Source organism: Nicotiana attenuata, chromosome 6 (assembly GCF_001879085.1).
Source record: "Nicotiana attenuata strain UT chromosome 6, NIATTr2, whole genome shotgun sequence".
In the NCBI taxonomy this organism is placed as follows: Eukaryota; Viridiplantae; Streptophyta; class Magnoliopsida; order Solanales; family Solanaceae; genus Nicotiana; species Nicotiana attenuata.
This window is the reverse complement of record NC_031994.1, coordinates 72,945,777-72,957,250: the sequence shown is the minus strand read 5'-3', so window position 1 is coordinate 72,957,250 and position 11,474 is coordinate 72,945,777. Positions and strand designations below refer to the sequence as shown.

General features: G+C 38.2%; 1 long non-coding RNA gene across 1 annotated transcript; it reads right to left on the bottom strand.

Annotated features, from left to right (window-relative positions):
* On the bottom strand, positions 4,249-4,965 carry LOC109228311. Its single transcript, XR_002068363.1, has 2 exons — positions 4,831-4,965; positions 4,249-4,674 (listed from the first exon to the last, which is right to left on the bottom strand). It is a non-coding gene; the product is annotated as an uncharacterized LOC109228311 (long non-coding RNA).

Here is an 11,474-nt window from a genome sequence, read left to right as displayed (position 1 = left end):
CATGCTTCAGAAGTACCACGGCGATCCATCACATGTGTTAGACTTCAGCACTGTCCAGTTGGACAACGATTTGACCTACGAGGAGGAGCCGATAGCCATTTTAGACAGGCAGGTTCGTTAGTTGAGATCGAAGAGTTATCCTTCAGTTCGTGTGCAGTGGAGAGGTCAGCCTGTTGAGGCAGCTACCTAGGAGTCCGAGTCCGATATGCGGAGCAGATATCCCCATCTTTTCCCTAGCTCAGGTACTTTTCTATGTCCGTTCGAGGACGAACTGTTGTTTTAGAGGTGGAGAATGTGATGACCTAAAAGGTCATCTCGTGTTTTAGAACCCGATTCGGGGTTCCGAGGTCTTCAAAACCTCATCTTCTTTCTCCTCGATTGCGTGCATAGTCCGGGCGCGGTTCCGGAAAGCCTTTATGTGAAAATTTGAGAAAAATATTGAGTTATGCCTTTAAAACTAATTTTAAGTTGACTTCGGTCAACATTTTGAGTAAACGGACCCGGACTCGTGATTCGACGGTCCCGGAGGGTCCATAGAAAAATATGGGACTTGGGCGTATGCCCGGAATTGAATTCCGAGGTCCCTAGTCAGAGAAATGAATTTTTGAAAAAAATTGCTAAACTGAAAATATGATGGTTTTTAGAAATTTAATAATGCTTGATTTTATTAGAATCGGGCCCGTACTTTGGTTTCGGAGCCCGGTACAGGTTAAATATGGCATTTAAGTCATATCTGTGAAATTTGGTAAGAAAAGGATTTTATATGAGGTGATTCGGACCCTCGGTTGTGAAAATAGAAACTTTAAGTGTTCTTGAGAATTTCATTGATTTTGATGATAAATACGTAGTTTTTGGGGTTATTTTGGTGATTTTATCGCACGAGCAAGTTTGTATGATGTTGTTAGACTTGTGTGCATGTTTGGTTTGGAGCCCCGAGGGCTCGGGTGAGTTTCGGATAGGCCACGGGGTGTTTTGGACTTAGAGAATTCTGCTATTTTGCTGTTGCAGGTGCACAGATGTATCTTTCTTTGCGTTCGCGAAGGAACTCTCGCGAACACGAAGAGTAGGTTGGTCTGAAGGAGAAATCCTTCTACGTGAACGCTAGGCACTGGTCGCGAACACGAAGCGTTGGGGGCCTACCCTTCGCAAACGCGACCAGGCTATCGCGAACGCGAAGAATGGGAACTGGGGGAGGGGAATGCTACACCACGCGAACGCGGCAAGCGGCTCGCGAACGCGAAGGTTAGGGGGGATATACCTTCGCGAACGCGTAGTGTGTCTCGCGAACGCCAAGGTTAATAGGACCGTTGCTTCGCGAACGCGACAGGCTTCTCGCGAACGCGAAGAAGACCTGTCCAGTGATTTTAAAACAGAACCTAAGTCGGGATTTGCTCAAAATTTTATATTTCTTCCATTAAAACTCGACCTTGGGCGATTTTTGAAGAGAGATTTCTACACCAAGTCATAGGTTTGTGTTAAACTCATTTCATTCAATTTCCATCAACACCTATTGGATTTCTAGGCCTAAATCTTATTCTTTAAGGGTATAAATTAGGGATTTTAGGAGAATTGGGAATTTTACAAATTTGAGAATTTAGATCTCGATTTAGGGTTGAATTCAGAAACTAATTACAAATTTGGGCTCGTGGGTGAATGGGTAATCGGGTTTTGGTTCGAACCTTGAGTTTTGACCAAGCAGGCCTAGGGTCGAATTTTTGACTTTTCGGGGAATTGTTGGAAATTCTATAATTGTGCGTTAGAATTGGCTTCTTTGGCTTTAATTGATGTTAATAAGTTAATTATGAATAGATTCGGGCGGATTGGAAGTGAAAACTAAGGGAAAGGCGGTATTTGAGGCTTGAGTTTGGCCGTGGAATCGAGGTAAGTGTTGTGGCTAACCTTAGCTTGAGGGATTAGGTGTTGTTGCCTTATTTGCTATATGTTTATTTGTTAAGTACGACGTATAGGTGAAGTGACGAGTATCTATATGTTATTGTCGGGTCGTAGCATGTGAGTTAGTTTTATATTTGTGGCCGTTGTGTTCCTTTATTCGTACTGTTCTTGCTTAAATTGGTTATCATTCATGTTAAAGAAGTTTTATTATGTTTTTCCTGGCTTTTGGATATTGGTTGAGTATTGGCTCAAGTTGAGGTTCATGTTGTGATGTTAAGTGATGGAACAAAGTTGTTTAATTATGATGCCCTTGTCGGGTTGTTATTGCTTCTGTTGTTTGTTTATGTGGTGAGGAAGAGTGATAAAGCACGAAAGGTGATGCCGTGCACATTTCTATTATTCATATGGTGAGATTGAGTGTTAAAGCACGAAGGGTGATTCCGTGCACGTTTCTATTGGTTATCAGTGAGGTTGAGAGTAAAAGCACGAAGGGTGATGTCGTGCATTATTTTCTGTTACTGTATTTATTTGTTATTATCGGTTCAAGGTGTTTTAGCTGTTAAATTCCTTTACTGCTGTGATTCTTTATTTTGTTACCCCCATAGCATGTTGCCCCTTCCTGTTCATTTCTGCTTAGCTTCTATTAATTGTTATTCTGTTTTTATACCGTTCAACTGCACAGGTTTATATTATTGTCGTGTCCTAGCTTCGTCACTACTTCGTCGAGGTTAGGCTCGGCACTTACCAGTACATGGGGTCGATTGTACTGATATTGCACTCTGCACTTTCTGTGCAGATCCCGGTTCAGGACCATACTGATTAGAGTTTGGGTGGCTGCCTTCAGTCCACGGGAGACCCAAGGTAGATCTGCCGGCGTTCGCAGACCCTAGAGTCCCCTTCCCTCTGTTTAGATTCCTGTTTTCATTTATTCTGAAAAACAGATGTATTTTCTTTGAATCTAGTGTTTGTAGAAATTCATAGACGTTCGTGGATTGTGACACCAGATTTTGGGGTAGTCTTTTATTAGAGTATTTAATCTGTTATAAATTTTCCGCATTTCATATCTATTTAGTTTTAATTACTGTTCTTGTTTAATGGATAACGTGTTAGAATTAGTATCTGTTGGCTTGCCTAGCATTCTCTGCGTTAGGCGCCATCACGATCCCGACGGGGGAAAATCCAGGTCGTGCCAGACATGCACTAAAAATCTTTGAAGATTTGAATTCGCAAATTAAATTTTATGAAATGGTTATTTGTTTAGATGGGGTGTTGTTGCAAATGATTGGGGATATCATTTGAAATTTATACCTCAATTTTGAGCAAATTTGGTGAAGATTCAAGTTTGTTTTGATTGGAATTTCACAATGAAACTCGAGGAAGATCACATAAGCAAATTGTATGTAATTTATATGTCCAGTATAGAAACGGACACAAAATATATACAACTACCATAATTGTCTATAATTTATATATAAATCGTAGTTTTTGACCGATTTTTTGTGCAAAAAAATTATATTCAAGTTGTAGATAAATTGTAGATTTTGAGCGGATTTGTATATATTTATAAAAAAGGAAAAGCTTTAGTTACCTTTTGTAAATAGAAAAACTTAGATACACCGGGTAAATAAGCTTAAAATTTTGTATATACGAGGAAGTCCAGAAAAACTTCATCATGCTTCCTATAGAAATATGTAATACTCAAGTAATTTGGAGTTGGTTGAGTTAATTTTATATCCTCTTCAAAACGACCTCTTTAAAGAGTCTTAATAATTATCGAAAGGCGGTAAATCATTGGATGTCCATATATAACTTCTTAATTTAATTAGTATATTCACTAAACAGTGCATACAATAATAATTCAGTGAACCCCCAAACGTTTATCGTTTTTTATTTGCATTTGCTCAAAGTACTAGTCTATGTACATTTATGCACCATAAATGTAGGCATTCCATGAGTTAATGATATGTTTGGCGTACTATGAGCAAAGTATATGTAGAGCCGGTTTGACCAAGTTGTTGAACTGCTTATTTTAAAAACTACTTTTGGAGAGTGTAAGTTTGTGTTTGGCCAATTTATTTGAGAAGCACTGCAATATTTAATAAGCAAATTATGTTTGGCTAATATTTTCAAAAACTATTTTTGAGTGTCAAATTATGAAAAAAGACGGTAAATATTCAGTTTACGATTAATATTATTTACAATAGAGAAATTATTTATATATATAAAAAATATTGAATTAGTCGCCCAATATTTTAAATTTGGTTAGATCTTCATAGGTCCCACACTCTGGCTCCCAACGAAGTAGTATTTACGTAATCATGTATATGATAGAAACTAATAAAGAGGCAACAGAGATTTTGATAAGCAAAATGATAGACTAGTTTTATTCAAAACACAAACTACAAATATAGCAGGAACAGTTCGGCAACCACATGTCATCTTACATCCGATATATAGTCCTGATCTAGGTAGAAGTAGAACTTAATCGTTTTATTGTTTTTCTTTCCATAAGAAAAGAAAGCTGAAATGGAGACCTAAAATCGTAGTAAATACGATCAATCATATTGTGTTGGCCATCAATGATCCTTTAGGCAGTGCACCAGTAGCCAGGATACCTAAAATTGTAGTAACAATGGGGACACGCCCTACCACATTCACTTGAAAAATGGCAGGCTGCACCACAAACACTGAAGCCAGTTAGTTTTGAATTAAGTTGTGCTGCTACATTCGACGAGTCTCTCACAGCTAGTATTTTCACTTTCGGAGTCTCAGCCAAGTACACTGTAATCCAATAATAAAAAAAATCAAGAGTCAAAATCAATATGATATATCATTGGTGTTCGGATGTGTAAAAGATTAGACATATATATGTAAACCTACATAGAGACATATCAACTAAAAAGAGAGTGAGGTGTAGAAAATTAAAAGGTCATTTACCAGACATCACCATAAGCGCAACAATGAAATAGAAAGCATAATTCCGAGCCATGACAACAATAATATTGCTTATAGGAGGGAGACAGATATATAAGAAACTGTGTTATTGTAGTGCAATTTTTTGATTCATAAAAGGCCATGAATTTATAGGCCTCGATCTTCTCCCACATATTTAATTTTTGCCTATCTAATTAACAACTTGTCTTTAACCAAGTTATATTGCATACCAAGTTGAAACAAATTTATTCAAGAAATTAAAGGGGAAGGAGAAGTCCAGATGATGAGCACCTCTTTAGTAGAGACTCCCTAGATCTAGTATCTTTGCATGTTACTTAGTTACCAAGTGGGTATCATGGATTTTGATTTAACCTAAGTAACAACTAAATTAGTATTACAAGTGGCTTACACACTACTAACTACTTCTTGCAACTCTCACTTAGGCATCCATCCATTGAAATAAAGCGGGGGAAAGTTACTGGAGATCAAGAGCTCATCCTGAAAAAATTAAATCAACTTGAGCTCCTTAGAACTCGAGGATACAATGAACTCAAGTTATTTACAAATACCATTCACCTTTCTATTTATGAGAAGTATTTTGATATCTTACAATTATAATCAGACATAATATAAATGGTCTTCCACTACTAGAAATACGAAAAAAATCGACCAAATTTTTCCGACCAACGTTGGTCGGTCAAAAAAAGCGACCAAAAACCGTCCAGCTTGGACGGAAACAGGGAAAAAATAATACATTTATTATTAAAAAAATACCGACCAAAGTTGGTCGGTAAGTTTGTCAACAAGTTGACCGAGCTGGTCAGACTTGCTTAGTCAAAGAAACTTTCACATTACCGACCAACTATGGTCGGTAATGTGGACCCAATTTATAAAATTTTAATTGTTATATTATTATTTAAAATATTTTATAAATTTAAAGAAATTTTATTCAAATTTACGACCAACGTTGGTCGGTTAATGCAGGAGAAGCATTTACCGACCAACTTTGGTCGGTATATTTTAATTTCTGAAAAATAACCGACCAAAGTTGGTCGGTTATTAGGTCAACATTGGTCAAAATTATGAATCACTTTTATATTTACTATCTAAATAATATAAATGTAATCCGTTAACACTTTTATAATACAAATGAATACACTAACATATACTATAACATGCTATATATGTAGTTAAAGTAGTACAACGAAGTGTGTGTGTGTGTAAGTTATAAGTCGATGAATCAATTTACAAATAGATAGGTCAAACGTTTTGTTTTTAATATTCAACGATGCCTCTAAGTAAGTTATAAGTCGATGAATCAATTTACAAATAGATATATTTGATGATAAATTATATATACTAATTAGGATCTTCACAAGTCTATCCCTAAAAGAACCCGACCCTTCTATTTATGAGAAGTATTTTGCTATCTTACAATTATAATCAGACATAATATAAATGGTCTTCAGAAAAGGACTAATTGCTTGACTAATAATTATGACATGGAACCTCCGAAGAGTTCCAAGAAGGCATGTGTTACAGAAGGGATTTGCCCATACGACATGTAGAAAAAGTTGTTTATTCGGGTAATTACGATAAAATTTTCATGAAGTATTGAATTCTTGATAAATTCCTTTTTCAATACGATAATATTTGTGTGTTTGTTTAATCATATGTAGCTAACCCGTGTTACTAATTTTCTAGGAAGCGTATACATGACAAGAGAGTTGAGATTTTGCTTACATTATGGTGGCAATTTTATATTTTTGTTCCTTCCAGAAAATATGTAAATGGCATTTGGTGAAAACAAGTATTGATATTGATTTTATAACTTTCTAGAAAATATGTAACTCAATATTCTTGAGGGAGATAAGTTTGTTTATTTGAGAGATGATAGAGTTATCAGTGATTGTGATGGGTTAGTCGAATGTTGTGACGACTCATATGTTAAGAACATGCTTGTTTAGTTGTGAGAGGCATAAGGAGAAGTCCATTGAGATTTATACATTCCGAAAAATGATACTAATTTTTTTGAGTGTTTTTCTTGAAGAAAATAGTTCTAGGGATAACTTGCTTGAACAAGTGAGTGAAGCAGTTGTAGAAGAATATGAACCGACAAATTCAACAGGTATTCTTTTATTTATTGATATTAATCACTTTTATCAGTATTTTTACTTGAAGTATTTTTAGTTAATCTATAAATATAGGTTCTAATGTTGTGAAAAGAAAAACCAGAGGACCTACGCGTTGCGTGAAGATAATCAACTTACAGGGACAAAAATTGACGGTTGAATTTGATGAGGATCATCAAACAATTGGTGAAAATGCAACCGATTTCACTTGATTTTTGGGTCAAACAGTTAGAAGTCGAACTTGTTGCCCTTAAAAAATAAATAGTTGGGAAGAGATTGAGCACGACAAGATCGACCATATGTGGGACATCATCTTTGTAAAAAAACTAGTAAACTAATAAAGTTATAACTTTCTTTAATAAACGAAATTTTTTGTATTTAGTTACAAAATATAGCATAGCTATATATGTGTAATGTTGTAGTAGGTTATAATGATTAGATTCCATACCAAGTTGAATCAATTTATTCAAGAAAAAGGGGAGGAGAAGTTCGGATGAGGAGCACCTCTTTAGTTGCCACGATCCGGATTTCTCACCCTCGGGAGTCGTGATGGCGCCTACTAGTGAAAGTTAGGCAAGCCAACCAATTGAATTATTATCTTATTTTCATTTAATCCGTTAACAATTAAGAACCAACATTTAATAAACAGCAGAATTTAATAAGCGGAAGACTGAAATGCAATGTTTTAATAATGCTACCAATACCAATCCATAACAAACTACCCAGAACTGGTGTCACAATTTCACAGATTGTCTAGGAATACTACAAATAAAGGTCTGAAAGATTTAAAACAACACTGTCTCTGGAATACATGAAAGAAACAAAACAAAAAGATAGAAGGGGACGCCAAGGTCTGCGGACGCCTGCAGGACTACCTCGGGTCGCCTGGTGAACTAGAAGCAGCAACCTCACTGCCGTCCGAAAGCTACACCACCTGGATCTGCACAAAAAGGTGCAGAGTGTAGTATCAGCACAACCGACCCCATGTGCTGGTAAGTGCCTAGCCTAACCTCGACGAAGTAGTGACGAGGCTAGGACCAGACTACCAAATAAACCTGTGCAATTAAATCATATACAGTGGAAAAATAAAGGCAGAATTTTACAATTTAAAAGTAAAAGGGGGAGAGAGACATGCTGCGGGGATATCAAGTAACAATAGGAAACAAATAAATAACCGTAAAGAACACCATAACTCGAATATCAACAATAATCAGAAAATCCAGACAAGTGCACAGCATCATCCTTTGTGCTTTTACTCTCGTCCTCACCAAATATCAATATAATCGGCACGACATCACCCTTCGTGCTTTTACCTCACAAAATCATGGCACGGAATGATCCTTCGTGCATTATCACTCATATAAAGGCACGGAATGGTACATCGTGCGGCACGACATCTCCCTTCGTGCATTAACACTCTCTCACAAAATATCATGCATGGAATCACCCTTCGTGCTTTAACACTCTCTCACCAAAACAATGCATGGAATCACCCTTCGTGCTTTAACACTCTTCCTCACCTAAACAACAATCACAAACAATAAGGGCAAAGAAATAAATAAAATCACAATAAAATCACAATGAAAATCCCGGCAAGGGAACAATATCAAAAGCAATAACATCCCGGCAAGGGAGACGACATTAAAAGCAACATCATCCCGGCAAGGGAGACAATATCATAATCCTCTTCTCTTTTTCACATTCACTTCACAACTCAATTTACAGCTTGAGCCAACGCTCTACAATGCTCAATTACCAATGATACTTTCACAATTCAATACGCAACCTGAGCCAACGCTCTACAATGTTCAAGTACCAATGATACTTCCACAATCAATTCACAACTTGAGCCAACGCTCTTAAATGTTCAATAGCCAAATTTACTTCCACAAGCCTTGTTCAACAATAGGAATATCACATAAGGCAAGTACAATACAAAACGGAGTCACACTAATCATAGTATAAGACTCACGGGCATGCTTGACACCAACGTATATATACTCGTCACCATGCCTATACGTCGTACTCAACAATTAACACATAGCAAATAGGACACGACTCCTAATCCCTCAAGCTAAGGTTAGACCAAACACTTACCTCGATGCCATGAACACAATTCAAGCCTCAACTACTGCTTTACCTCTTGATTCCACCACCAATTCGCTTGTATCTAGCCACAAGTTACTTAACTATATCAATAGATGCTAAATGAATCAATTCTAATGCATGAAAATAGGTTTTCTAAAGTTTTTCCCAAAAAGTCAAAAATCGACCCTGGGCCCACATGGTCAAAACCCGAGGTTCGAACCAAAACACGATTACCTATTCACCCACGAACTCAAATATATAATTTATTTTAAAATTGAACCTCAAATCGAAGTCCAAATCCTAAAATTTGAAAAACCTAAGCTCTACCCAAAACACCCAATTTCCCCCATGAAAATCCTTGATTTTGAGTTGAAATCATGTAAAAGATGTTAGAGATTAAAGAAAACGAGTTAGAAATGACTTACAATCGATTTGGAAGAATAGTTGTCTTTTAAAAATTGCCCAAAGGTGTTTAGGTTTGAAAAGGTTGTAAAAATGGTTGAAAATGCGTCTAAGTTATGATTTTGCAGGTTGCAGATGTCGCAATTGCGATCAGGGTTCGCAATTGCAAACCCTTCAAAAGTCTGCTTTCTTCGCATTTGCGATTGGGTGTTTGCATTTACGAGGTAGTGCTGTTCCTAGGCTTTTCGCATTTGCGACATATTTCTCGCATTTGCGAGCTCGCATTTGCGAGCCAGGCTTCGCATTTGTGAAGCCTGCAGACCTGCAATATACCAGCAATTCCTTAAGTCCGAATTTCACTCCGTGGCCTATCCAAAACTCACCCGAGCCCTCGGGCTCCAAACCAAACATGAATACAAGACCAAAAACATCATACGGACTTGCTCGTGCGATCAAATCATCAAAATAACGTCAATAACTATGAATTTAGCATCAAAATCAAAGAAAAATCTCATGAACTCTTAAGTTCAAATTTTAACAACCGAAGGTCTGATTCACGTCATTTCAAGTACCAGAGTGCGTTGCTGCGAATGGGCCTTTCCACGAGAGATTCATGGTCTTACACTTCCGCGAAAGGGTAAATGATCTCCAAGAAGAGAGGGTGGTAGCCACTTTATGGGGCTGCATACAACTTCCGTTTCTTACCAAATTTTACAGGCTCAACATAAATGCCATATAAGACCTGTACCAGGCTCCGGAACCAAAATACGGGCCCGATACCATCGAATTCAATTACATTCAAATTTCTAAAAATTCTAAGAATTTCAATTAAACAATTTTCTTCAAAAATTCATTTCTCGGGCTTGGGACCTCGGAATTCGATTCCGGGCATACACCCAAGTCCCATATTTTCCTACGGACCCTCCGGGATCGTCAAATCACGATCCGGGTCCGTTTACCCAAAATGTTGACCGAAGTCAACCTAAATTCATTTTAAAGGTAAAACTCATCATTTTTCACAAATTTTCACATAATGGCTTTCCGGATACATGCCCGGACTGTGCACGCAAATCGATGTGAGACAAAAAGGAGGTTTTAAGGCCTCGGAACACAGAATTTATTTCTAAAACAAGTGACATTCTCCACCTATAAAACAACCGTTCGTCCTCAAACGGACATAAGAAGGAAGTACTTGAGTCGGAGAAAAGATGGGGATATCGGCTCCACATATCTGACTCGGACTCCCAGGTCAATGCCTCAGCAGGCTGACCTCTCCACTGAACACGAACAGAAGGGAAACTCTTCGATCTCAACTTATGAACCTGCTGGTCTAGAATAGCTACCGGCTCCTCCTCATAGGACAAGTCCTTGTCCAACTGGACAGTGTTGAAGTCTAACACGTGGGATGGATCGCCGTGATACTTCCGAAGCATGGACATGTGAAATACTGGATGCACGGCTGATAAACTTGGCGGCAACGCAAGTCTGTAAGCCACCTCCCCTACTCGATCAAGAATCTCAAACGGGCCAATGAACCTAGGGCTAAGCTTGCCCTTCTTACCAAATCTCATCACGCCCTTCATAGGCGACACCCGAAGCAACACCCGCTCGCCGACCATGAATGCCACATCACGAACCTTACGGTCGGCATAACTTATTTGCCTGGACTGAGCTGTACGAAGCCTATCCTGAATGATCTTGACCTTGTCCAAGGCATCCTATACTAGATCCGTACCCAACAACCGAGCCTCTCCCGGCTCAAACCACCCAACCGGCGACCGGCACCGCCTACCATATAAAGCCTCATAAGGAGCCATCTGAATGCTTGACTGGTAACTGTTATTGTAGGCAAACTCCGCTAAAGGCAAAAACAGATCCCACGAGCCTCCAAAATCAATAACACAAGCTCAAAGCATATCCTCCAAAATCCGAATAGTACGCTCGGACTGCCCGTCCGTCTGAGGATGAAATGATGTGCTCAACTCGACCCGTGTGCCCAATTCATGCTGCACCGCTCTCCAGAAA